Below are 12104 nucleotides of genomic sequence, written 5' to 3'. Positions count from 1 at the left end.
ATATGTCGCAACTTATTTTTTTTTAATTTATTCAGACTTAGTAGGATGTGCGGTTAAGGATGTAAGATATTTTGTAAATATAGGAAACATCAATAATTATTTTTACATCCTTGTTTTGTTGGATTAATTATTTCACATCGTTTACAACTCATGTCACAACTGACTGCACTCAATTAACCTTACAACTACTAGTTAACATCAATACATATACAGATATCTTCCATTTAATAAAATTAAATATCGAGATAATAAACATGTAACAGATCAATAGTGACGTACTAAGGTAAGTAAGATTTATTTTGTTTGGATTTTTCTTTACAATAGATCGAGTGTCGTGTCTAGACATGGCAAGCATTCTCAGACCGTATTTATACAAAGTATGTTCAATATCTGGTCAGCATTTTAGACCGTATGCATACACAGTCTGTTCGAAATCTGGCCAGTATTCTCAGACCGTACGTATACACACAATCTGTTCGAAATCTGCCCAGTATTCTCAGACTGTACTATATACACAGTCTGTTCAAAATTTGGCCAATACTCTCAGACCGTACATATACGCTGTCTGTTAGAAATCTGACCAGTATTCTCAAACCATACTTATACACAGTATGTTCATAGTCTGGCCAGTATTCTCAGACCATACGTATACACAGTCTTTTAGAAATCTAGCCAGTAGTCTCAGACCGTACGTTTACAAGAAATCTGGCCAGTATTTTTAGACAGAACGTATAAAAGAAATCTGGCCAGTATTTTCCGACCGTATGTATACACAGTCTGTTCGAAACCTGGCCAGTATTCACAGACCATACGTATACACACAGTCTGTTCGAAATCTGGCCAGTATTTTCAGACCGTACGTATACACAGTATGTTCATAACCTGGCCAGTATTGTCAGCCATACGTATACACAGTCTTTTACAAGTCTAGCCAGTATTTTCAGACCGTATGTATACAAGAAATCCGGCCAGTATTTTTAGACCGTACGTATAAAAGAAATCTGGCCAGTATTTTCCGACCGTATGTTTACACAGTCTGTTCGAAATCTGGCCAGTATTCTCAGACCGTACGTATGTACGTATACACAGTATGTTCGAAACCTGGCCAGTATTCTCAGACCGTACGTATGCACATTCTTTTAGAAATCTAACCAGTATTTTCAGACCGTACGTATACACAGTTTTTTTTTTAGAAATCTGGCCTGTATTTTCAGACTGTTTGTTCACACAGTATGTTCGAAATCTGGCCAGTATTCTAAGACCGTACTCATACACATTATGTTCATAATCTGGCCGATACTCTTAGACCTTACGTATACGCTGTCTGTTCGAAATCTGGCCATTATTCTCAGACCGTACGTATACACAGTCCTTTAGAAATCTAGCCAGTATTTTCAGACCGTACGTATACACTGTCTTTAGAAATCTAGCCAGTATTTTTTAAACCGTACGTATACACAGTCTTTCAGAAATCTAGCCAGTATTTTCAGACCGTACGTATACACAGTTTTTTTTTAGAAATTTGGCTAGTACTTTCAGACCTTTTGTATACACAGTCTGTTCTAAATCTGGCCAATATTCTCAGACCGTATGTATACACAGTCTGTTCGAAAACTGGTCAGTTATTTCAGACCGTATGTATACACAGTCTGTTCGAAATCTGGCCAGTATTCTCAAACCGTGCTTATATACAGTCTGTTCGAAATCGTGCCAGTCAGTTTTCTCAGACCGTGTTTAAAAATATAAGTCGTGAATATTACAAGTTGCTGTAATCCTTTCCCTCCCTTACTCTCTCTTTCATTTACATATTTGTATTTAACTGGGTTTTTCTCTCTTTATATAACATTTTGTCAATACACACGGCATGGTTTTCGTAGTTTAATATCCTTAGCAGATTTACCAATGTCTTAAAGACTATTAAATGTTTATTCCGGGTTCACGGACTATGGGCTTGTAACACTTCTCATGGGTTCGTAGATGGACTTTTGCAAGGCACATTGTCTGTCCCTTTCCATCATAACAATGTACACTAATTTTTACAGTGACAGTTTTATCATTCGATATTTTCATCAATCATTAAATGTAAAAATAAAAAAAAATCAAAGGCTTTGTATAAACAAAATCTTATAATTACTTTAGATGGTTTCGCACATGTATCTACAAGGATTTTTGTATATGCATTTATTCCTACAAAGAAAAGAAGATGTGGTTTGGTTGTCAATGATACAACAAAGACGAAATGACGTAGATTTAAGGAACCATGGATTACCGGATATATATATATATATTATATTATAAGTACGTCTGAACCAGTGACAACTCTACGACAGATTTGATCCATCGGATCATCAGTGATGGTGATACAAGGCTGAAAGCACATTCTGTATATAATTCGTCTAAATTATATGGTCTAAATAACAGCCCAACAATGTTAGATCTGTAAATTCCCTTGCCGGGATTCGAACTCATGCTACTGAAATATCGTGGCACCAAATCGCCTTGCACTATGCCCGGCGCGCTAGACCACTCGACCACCTAGACCCTACTAAAATCAAGCTTTCAGTAGCCGGGTGTTGCTTTATCTCGTCAGTTTTTATCTAACGTCGTATATATATAATATATATATATATCACCTTCAACAATAAGCAAAACCCATTTCTAAATTTGAGTATAATCTATAAAATGCTTCATCATGACTAAATGTTAAAAAATGAAACGAGAGAACCAAATGATAGAATAGAGAATGAAAACGGGGGAACGTGTCAAAGAGACAAAAACCCGACCAAGAACAGAAATCACAAATATAAAACTGGATTTTTATTCATTGATGCCCTAGATTTATAGCTAGAAATGTATTACATCTCACACGTTTTATTACATAAAAAGATATAGATATCATATTTCATGACATTTTTTTCAATATAAAAAAAGATTTGAACAATGAACAAGAGTCTCCATAAACTGGATTATGGATGAAAAAAAGACAACACGTTTGGCGTTAATGAAATGGGGGTTTGATGGGGATGGGTGGTGGTGGTGGGGGTTACACACCTCATAAGTATAGACCACTCACACTATTTCTTTTAAAAGTCTAAAAACCAACAGACTTTGATTTATTTTTCGTTAAAGATGTTCATCAATCTTTCGTAAATAAATCATCAACACAGAGTCACGTGACATATGTTGACGTCTTGATCCTCTGTCACAGTGACATCAATTAATGTTACACCCCAGTTCTATTGTTATACGTCATAATTTCTATTTCTGAAACAAGTGTAAATTGAATAGATCTATTGTTACGAATAACAATGGATTTTGACCACAGGGTGTGACGAGCGGGTTTTCGGAAACCCCTGCTTCTACATCCCGAAAACAAAGTCCATTGTTATTCATTACAATTGAAATTGATTATTTTTTTAAATAGCATGAACATAAGAAATTACTGATAGTGTTCACTACAAGTTGTTTCAAGATATTAAAAAACACATTTTAGGAAATTCCAATAGCGAAAAAAAATATTAAGCATCTATTTTGATTAAAAAAAATCCTTCAAGGGAAAAATAATTTGATTGATAGCGTTGAAAAACTAAATAAAATTGTTCGCAATTTGCGAGAAAAAAAAATTCTGACTCCGACAAAACATACCCCAACCCCGTTGAAGTTAAAATGGTTGCTCCCTAAATACTCCTTTGCTTGAAGGTAAAATTTTTGATCCCAGTCATATTTCTCTATTCTAAAGCATTGATTCTAACTCCCGGAACACCCCATCCCCCCACCCCCCCCCCCCCCCCCCCTTCCAAACCCCCGATTCCGGTCGTCGGGTTTCTAATCCAGACACACCTATCCCTCAGCGTGTCCGAATATGAATGTTTGTTTATTATTGAGAAAGGGGGGGGGGCCTTCTTTTTATTCATAAAACCGTAACATAAGAAATACATTAATGATTACCTTCATTAACTGATACAGGTTAGTACTTTGGGTTATAATATTGCCTTTATCTTTAGTCTCTTCTAGTTCTACCAAATGTAACGCTTGACTCAAAATGTCGTCCGTCTTATACCCGTCTATATTGACAACTGCATACAAGGAGCATGATGTATTTTTTGTTTGTGATAAGAATGCACGAAACGGTCAATCTTGAACTTCTGATCCATATTAGCACCAGGATTTAATGGGAATATGCAAAACAGCAGCTTTGACATTTGTAAAATCTACTCACTTGTCAAAGTTTGAAAGAACATAGCCAAAGTAAGGTTACTAGTGGGGTTTCATGTAAAAAAAAAAAAATTCATGGTTCGATTTTGTCAATAAATATGCTATACATTCTTTTTCATTTAATAATCAATGTTAACAAATATAGGGTTTAGCATTTGTTATACACCTCGGGATACGGCCTCCGGCCGTCGGGGTTTCTTATCCAGACACACCTATCACTCGTTGTATAACTATTACTTCCACCATCATCTGTAGTAGTCATGAATAAATACGTGTATAATTCGATTATGAAATGTGAGTAATTTTAAATTTCTTTTTTTCTTTAAGTAAGGTACCCACCAGCCATCTATCTTTTGTTTTGTTTTTATATTTTGGTCTTGTCCGTTATTGAAAAGTTTTTAAAGTTGATATCATTTGTTTTGTCCCGATAAATATCTCATGTTTTCCCCCTCCACAACCCACAACAAATGAATGGTCGATGCATCTTAAGCGTCTGGACAAATGAGGACGTTAAAAAAACGGGTTGACTTTCTGGCTTATTCTGTAAGAGCACTGCCTTTAGTACGAGGGTTCGGATTGGGACGTCTGACTGGTTAAAAAACGGGAGTTCTTCGTTGGTTTGTTTCTGTAAGAGCGCTGCTTTCAGACCGAGGATTCGGATCTGGTCGGTACTATCCATGTATTTTCACAATGAAACGATGCCACATGGAAGGAGAGCTCTCATCTCTCGGCACGTGAACATATTCCTTTGCAACATACTTTGAGGGTCTTAAGGTCCCTAGCTTCTTTAAGGCAAATTTTCTCCCGTCCCATTCCGCTTCCAACATGCATGAACCTTCATTTTGCCATGGCAGTCCACATTTTGCAACCTTTATCTCTGTCTCTGTGCAACCTTACTCATGTAATGACTGTTAAGTTATTGTATTCTTGTCCTATAATGTATGTAATAATGTAATATTTGCTACTGGACGTTAAGCAACAAACAGTCAATGAATCTTTTAAACAATTTACCTAAAGTCATATCAATGTATTCAGTTACTATGTCGAACCCCGAACCTCGTGGGTGGGACACTACCATAATATACATGGTGATGATGACGTGCCGCTGGAATAGGTCACATTTCCAGCTTGAAAATAGGTGAATATGTAGATAAAACTATCAGAAATATATGAAAATATGTGAATAGGTGTGTGAAATTATTTGAAATATATGAAAAGGTTAATAACGTTCCCACTACTTGTTATATGAAAAGTCCTGTATTTTTTTCACAGTCGAACGTCTCGCCGTAAGCAAACATTACATAAAGAATCTGAGTCTCAGATCAGAGCTCCTTGCAAATGTGATATTTCTCGATTTTACGGGAATATGATTCTCGTCCGCTCTTTAAAACCCAACAAATATGATCCGGTATATGAAAAGATATACATTTTAAAAATTAAAATTATGTAAAAAGTTTGGAGTAACAGAACTCCGGCGGCACCCCTATCACTTTTTACAGTATTGAAGTTGTTCCCCGAGCCCCGAACTGACTAGTCTACGTTCTTCCTCTTAAACGTTGTGTGTTTAGCAGAAAACAAAATATACTAGTTTTAGAGTATAAACTTACATAGCTGCGGGGAATTCTGCAGTCTGCATTGGCATCTATACCACATCTTCTTATTTTTATACTGATATATGTTTAAGTGTAATTCTTTGAATTTTATTCGTTTCGTTATCTAATTCAGTATAAAAATAAGAAGATGTCGTATACTTGCTAATGAAACAGCTCTCCACAACACACAAAATGACACTGAAATTAATAAACAAGTTAAATAAAAAATAAAGGTCACCGTACGTCCTTCAACAATGAGTAAAACCCTTACTACAGAATCGGCTATAGAGACCCGAAATGACAAATGTAAAACAATTCAAACAAGAAATTGCGGCCTGACTTATGTACAAAGTAATGAACGAAAATCAAATATTAAAGAGAAACAAACGACAACCACTGAATTACAAAGGTAAAAATTTATGTTTTATTAACCGTAATTGTGTTGATACATGTAGCTGTAAGTGACCATAAGAGTTTTATTTTGAAAATGGATGTTATGAACCAATCAAGTTTAAACCCTTGACAATTTTAATCGGTGAATCCTTTAAATAAATTACATGGACATCTGCTGTAATGTTTAAAGAAAATAAAACAAGATATTTTAAATCATGTTTTACCAAAGGCATTGATCTTGATCATATTATCTACGATTTTTGTTGATAGCTATACGTCAATGTATGTGTTTTATTTATTGTAGATATAAGAGATCAATGGGTTAAACCATCCATGTTTGTGGAGAATAAGGGCACGGTATGAAACAAGAACCAACGTTTATGATGTAAAGTACTAAATCATAAACGATATCGTATACATTCGAGACTTAAGATACATGTATGGAGGGCTGATGTTAGTTGAACTATATATGATGCCCGAAGTGGTGCAAGTTCAATTTAGTAAACGATAGTGTATACATTCGAGACTTAAGATTAGTTTATAGAGGGTTGATATTGGCTAATTTTATGAATCCCAAAAGATGTGTAAGTATTAATTTATAAACGATATCATATACATTCGATATTAAGATAAATGTATGGAGGGCTGATATTAGTTAACTATATGATGCCTGAAGTGATGCAAGTATCAAATTATAAACGATATCGTATACATTCGAGACTTAAATTTGGTAAATAGAGGGCTGATATTTGTCAACTATATGATACCCAAAGTGGTGCAAGTACCAATTAAAAACGATATCGTATACATTCGACACTTAACTTTGGTATATAGAGGGCTGATATTAGTCAACACAATGATACCCAAAGTGGTGTAAGTATCAATTTATAAGCTATATCATATTCATTCGAGACTTAGATACATGTATGGAGGGCTGATGTTAGTTAACTATATGATGCCCGAAGTGATGCAAGTACACATGTATTAAATTATAAACATAAGCGTATAGATTAGTTAATAGAGGGCTAAAATTGGCTAACTTTATGATATCCAAAGTGATGTAAAGTATCAAATTATAATTGATATCATATACATTCGAGGCTTTAGATAAATGTATGGAGGGCTGATATTAGTTAACTATATGATGACCGAAGTGACGCAAGTTTCAAATAATAAACGATATCGTATACAGTTGAGACTTAAGATAAGTCTATAGAGGGCTGATATTGTTTTACTATATAAAACCCGAAGTAATTCTGGATGTGAAGTTATTTCTGAAATAAAAAGTATGCTATACCAATTGTCACATTTATATAACAAACATTTAAATGGCTTTCAAAAATGCAATTATTAGCAGTGGCAATATTAATGTGATGTATTATAATTGCGATTTATCCTGATTTAACAAAATTTACAAATTGCAAATGTATATGTACATTGTTTAAAAATTTCCAGGATTGTTTAAACTCATCCTACATCATGTATGTCTGTACCTAGTCAGACAAATCAGACAGTGGTGTGTTCGTTGTTATTTGCACGTCTGGTTTTGTTCGGTAGTAGTATGCCATTGTTTTGAAGTTGTATGTCAGTGTTTGGTAGTTGTATATCAGTGTTTTGAAGTTGTATGTCAGTGTTCGGTAGTCGTATATCAGTTTTTGGTAGTTGTATGTCAGTGTTCGATAGTCGTATTTCAGTGGTTTGAAGTTGTATGTCAATGTTCGGTAGTCGTATTCAGTGTTTGGTAGTGTGTATGTCAGAGTTTGGTAGATGTATGTCAGTGTTTGGTAGTCGTATGTCAGTGTTTGGTGTTAATTTAAACATATTTATTTATAGTGAATTGGCAAACAAGTTATTACAATTTATATTAATCCACTTTGCGGGTGCGAGTGCTGCCTTGTAGGCCTGTTCTTTTTCGACATCTACAAGGGTGTCTTTTACGTGCAAGAGATATTGCTCTCTCTCTTAACACGGGTCAGCAATTTATCGTCCCCTTCCGACAGACTATCATCGTTTCTCAAGACCATACTCGCAAATGGTGTCAAAGGAGCCCGGAACGGGGATAGATCCAGGAACCTTTGAGTTAGTAGTCCGATGCGCTATTCACTACACCACGGCTCTCTCGGTGTTTGGTTCTCTCAGTGTTTGGTGTTGTTTGTTGATTTGTTCAATATGTTTGGAGATTCATGTTATCCTTTTTATATTTCATGTTTTGTCGATTGTATCGAAACACATCTTGACTGATCAGAGTGAAAGATTTTTTTGCAATCAGATGACATCATTTAATTCAGAGTGAAAGACTTTATTCCAATGAGATGACATCATTTATTTCTCAGATATTCCACAGCGAATTTAACGTTAGCTTCCTAGTATTTGTTCCTCATTAAAATAATTCGTTATAGCTTGGTGTTCGGTGTGAGCCAAGGCTCCGTGTTGAAGGCCGTACTTTGACCTATATTTGTTTACCTTATACACATTGAGACTTGGACAGAGAGTTGTCTCTTTGGCACTCATACCACATCTTTTTATGAAGTAATTCATAAAAAGTTATACATTAAAATCATTGGACAGTACAACAAACCACACCAGCCATGTGACAACACCCGACTTATCTTAAGAAAATACATTGTAAAATGTATAAAGGTTTACCTTCGCTTTCTTATTTCTCTACTGAATAGATAAGTTAGGGCCTTGAACAGTAATGAGCCGGAGGCTTACGTTAATTAGCTTGTCTTTCCATCCATCCGTGTGTCTTTTACGCAATCCGTTCGCCCGTCCGTCAGTCAATCAGTCAAAAATTGTTTTTTCTACTTTTCAAATTCCTTGGAGTTCGAATATGAAACTTGGCATGCATATAAATTACTGCCAGAGGGTGTATCGCAAACAAAGCAGAAAAACCAATAATGAAGCTAGGGCATGATCTTTGTTCAAATTAGTCATCATTTTGCAAACATCGTTTCTGTCCCCTTACTATAAGACTAATTGGAGTTTGGTAATAACACATTGTATCGCGTACTCGGAAAAAAAACTTAGTGACAGTAAAGGTCAAAACTTGATTCAACTAAGTCACCACTGTGCATAAGCAAATAATTCGTTTCAGCTCTCTAACTTTCAAACCCCATTGTAATTATATAAAGTAACTTAATTTAATAAAGTAACTTTGGATGGAGAGTTGTCTCAATGACACTCATACTACATCTTCTTATATCCATAAGCTTGATTATTCACGACTACTCAAAAGGTTTATCCATTTCAGGGAAAATAAACATACATAGAAAGTCATGGTCAACTTTAAGTTTAACTTACTACAATAGTTAATCCTGTGCACACATCGTTCTTGCTCTCTAACATCCAAACCTCTTTGATTTGGTGGGGTTCGTGTAACTCATTTTTTAGTTTCGTATGTAGGGTTTTGTGGACTTGTTTGTCTTTTTCGTCATTTGTCGTTCTTTTTTTTGTCAAGGCTTTGTTATTTTCTCTTTGGCATATGCGTTTTTTGCCGATGCATTAAACGGGTTAGTTTTCCAAATTAATGAATTTATATTGTTTTTAATTATTTTTTTTTTAGGAAATTAGAACCGAGATTGAAACAATTTGCAATAGTTGGACTAATTCTTGGGAGTTTATTTTTTACAATGGAATGGTAGTAAATGTTTGACAGAAGGAAATGATCAGTTTGGAGACAAATGGATCATACAACGTCTACTGGTATCAGCCGTCATTGAACTGGTGTTCTTTTTAGTAGCATTTCAAACAGAGGAGTTCCGACTCATTGTTTAAAATTCCAAATCGATTACAATTTTCTTTTTCCTATATGTACTATCAAGTGGTCTGTTGAAATATACAACATTGTCCCTCTTGGAGACAGAGGGACGGACATATATCCATCTCTTATACCTCTTATTGTGCTGATTTGTCACATTATTTGCAAAGGATCTCGATTACAGCATATCATCATGGTAACCACTGGTCTGCTGTCTTAAGGCGCATTGTTTGTATCGCTTGGTGTAAATAAAGATTTCACCATGAAAAGAATAGATTACTTATCGTTTTCCTCTGTATTTGCAACTGTGTTGAAGCTGATATGCCTTAAACATTTTAAAGATAAAAATATCAAGGTCACACTACGTTTGAGAGCTATTGGTATATTTTTTGCCGGAACTATTGCAATGTGCCGATTCTAGAATTCACGAATCATTCTAACTTTGGAACTTTTACGCTAGTGTCATCTATGTCTGGTTTAGCTTATTATACAATCACGTGATATGTACAAAAACAGTTTTAGAGACATCCGGGTTTCTCATGATGGGATACCTATTGCATCAAATATTAGAAAGTGAATCAATAAATATTCTTCCAGTTTTATTTGGTACTTGTTATTTGATTGCGACATATATATGGCACGTGCAACAGCAACTAGACGATTCAAAAGCACTATTTAAAGGTAAGAACTGGTTTTTGTCCTGCCAAGATACAGAAATCGGAAATTATTTCTATCTAAATCAAAAGTCCATGAAGTCGCTGGCCGACGTCTATAATATAAAAAAATACCAAATTATTGAAGTTACAGAATTTCCAGAAAACAATGCAAATGGTGTATGCTTGTTAGTTTGTTGTTTGTTTGTTTGTTTGTTTGTTTGTATGTTTATTTTTTTGTATCATTATTTTTTTTTTATTTTCGGTTACCACCCAATAAAAAAAAAATCATTATAAAGCATAGTACGCAAAACTTAAAAAAATGTAATTGAGTTTTATCACCGTGGATTGAAGCACATGATCAAGCATTTACAATTAAGCTATAAAAATAGAAGTTTTCAATTCTTATTATTGCAGTTATCTTATATTAACGAAATGGTGACTTAAATCAAGCTTTGTGTTTGTGTTTTTCAATGTATTGTTATAATGTTGTCATAGAGAGCACATGCAGTCATATTTATCTTGATTTTATTAGCAAATAAAACATGATTTTTGAATATTTCGTGAGTGTTAAGTGTTGTTTGGTATTCAAAATATGTAATTGACAGTTGTTTCACTGTTTTTGTTCCATTTCCAGATATATCGTCCACGAGCCATGATTACACTATAAACTATCCGCAAAATTAATACTAGTATACACTTTGATTGCATATCAATGTAACTTTATCATACATAGATTTTGTTATAATTTCAGATACATCGTATCTGTAGAACCTATCCATGAGTAAATTTACCTTAGTATACATATGTTATTTTCTAATTTCAGATATGTCGTCCACGAGTCATGAAATGTTTACCCGAATTGAGTTTATAATATTCATGGGAGGTGTAATAGTCGTGTTGTTTTACGTGTTACAACCACGTGTTAGTAGTAGGGATATAAATAATCTTAGTTATGTTGGACTAGCCAAGATTGTTAGGAAACTATTGAGGAACAAAGTCAGTTGATAAATGTATAGAGAGAGTTTGTTAATTTAAATGATTTAGTATATTATGGTTGAGGGAGCTTTAATAAATAAAACAAGATTTTTTCTGTTTTATAAACCATTGCATATCTTGAAGTGATTGGTATGTTGTATGTTTACCGTCCAGTGGTAGATATCTCACGTATATTTAGGACGAGAGCAAATGAATGAAGCGATATATATATATATGTTAAATGAGTAGGTATTGCAAACTGGGATAGATTTCAGCACTTTAAAATGCATGCCGAAAAAGAATCTTGGATAGAGGCAGACATGTTTCATACCTTAGATTTCTGTGAACGTACATGTATATAATGTATGCACAGTAGTATTGTTCTTCCCCGTCCCTTGAAATAAATTTTTATTACATGTCATTTAGAAAATTAACTTCAGTCATTACTTTTGTCATTCTCCTCTTCCTATAGCTGTATGATACGATGGATAGCAAGCGAAAGCAAACATCGCA

At 34.5% G+C, this 12104-nt stretch overlaps 1 long non-coding RNA gene across 1 annotated transcript; it reads left to right on the top strand.

Moving 5' to 3' along the window:
- The first annotated feature begins 6508 nt into the window (after positions 1-6508).
- Positions 6509-11667, top strand: LOC127717456 (uncharacterized). Its single transcript, XR_007989188.1, has 3 exons — positions 6509-6784; positions 9766-10641; positions 11440-11667. It is a non-coding gene; the product is annotated as an uncharacterized LOC127717456 (long non-coding RNA).
- Positions 11668-12104: the final 437 nt, after the last annotated feature.

This window comes from Mytilus californianus, unplaced genomic scaffold, assembly GCF_021869535.1.
Source record: "Mytilus californianus isolate M0D057914Y unplaced genomic scaffold, xbMytCali1.0.p SCAF_10, whole genome shotgun sequence".
In the NCBI taxonomy this organism is placed as follows: domain Eukaryota; kingdom Metazoa; phylum Mollusca; class Bivalvia; order Mytilida; family Mytilidae; genus Mytilus; species Mytilus californianus.
The sequence above is the reverse complement of the archived record's forward strand: the minus strand, read 5'-3'. Positions and strand labels throughout refer to the sequence as shown.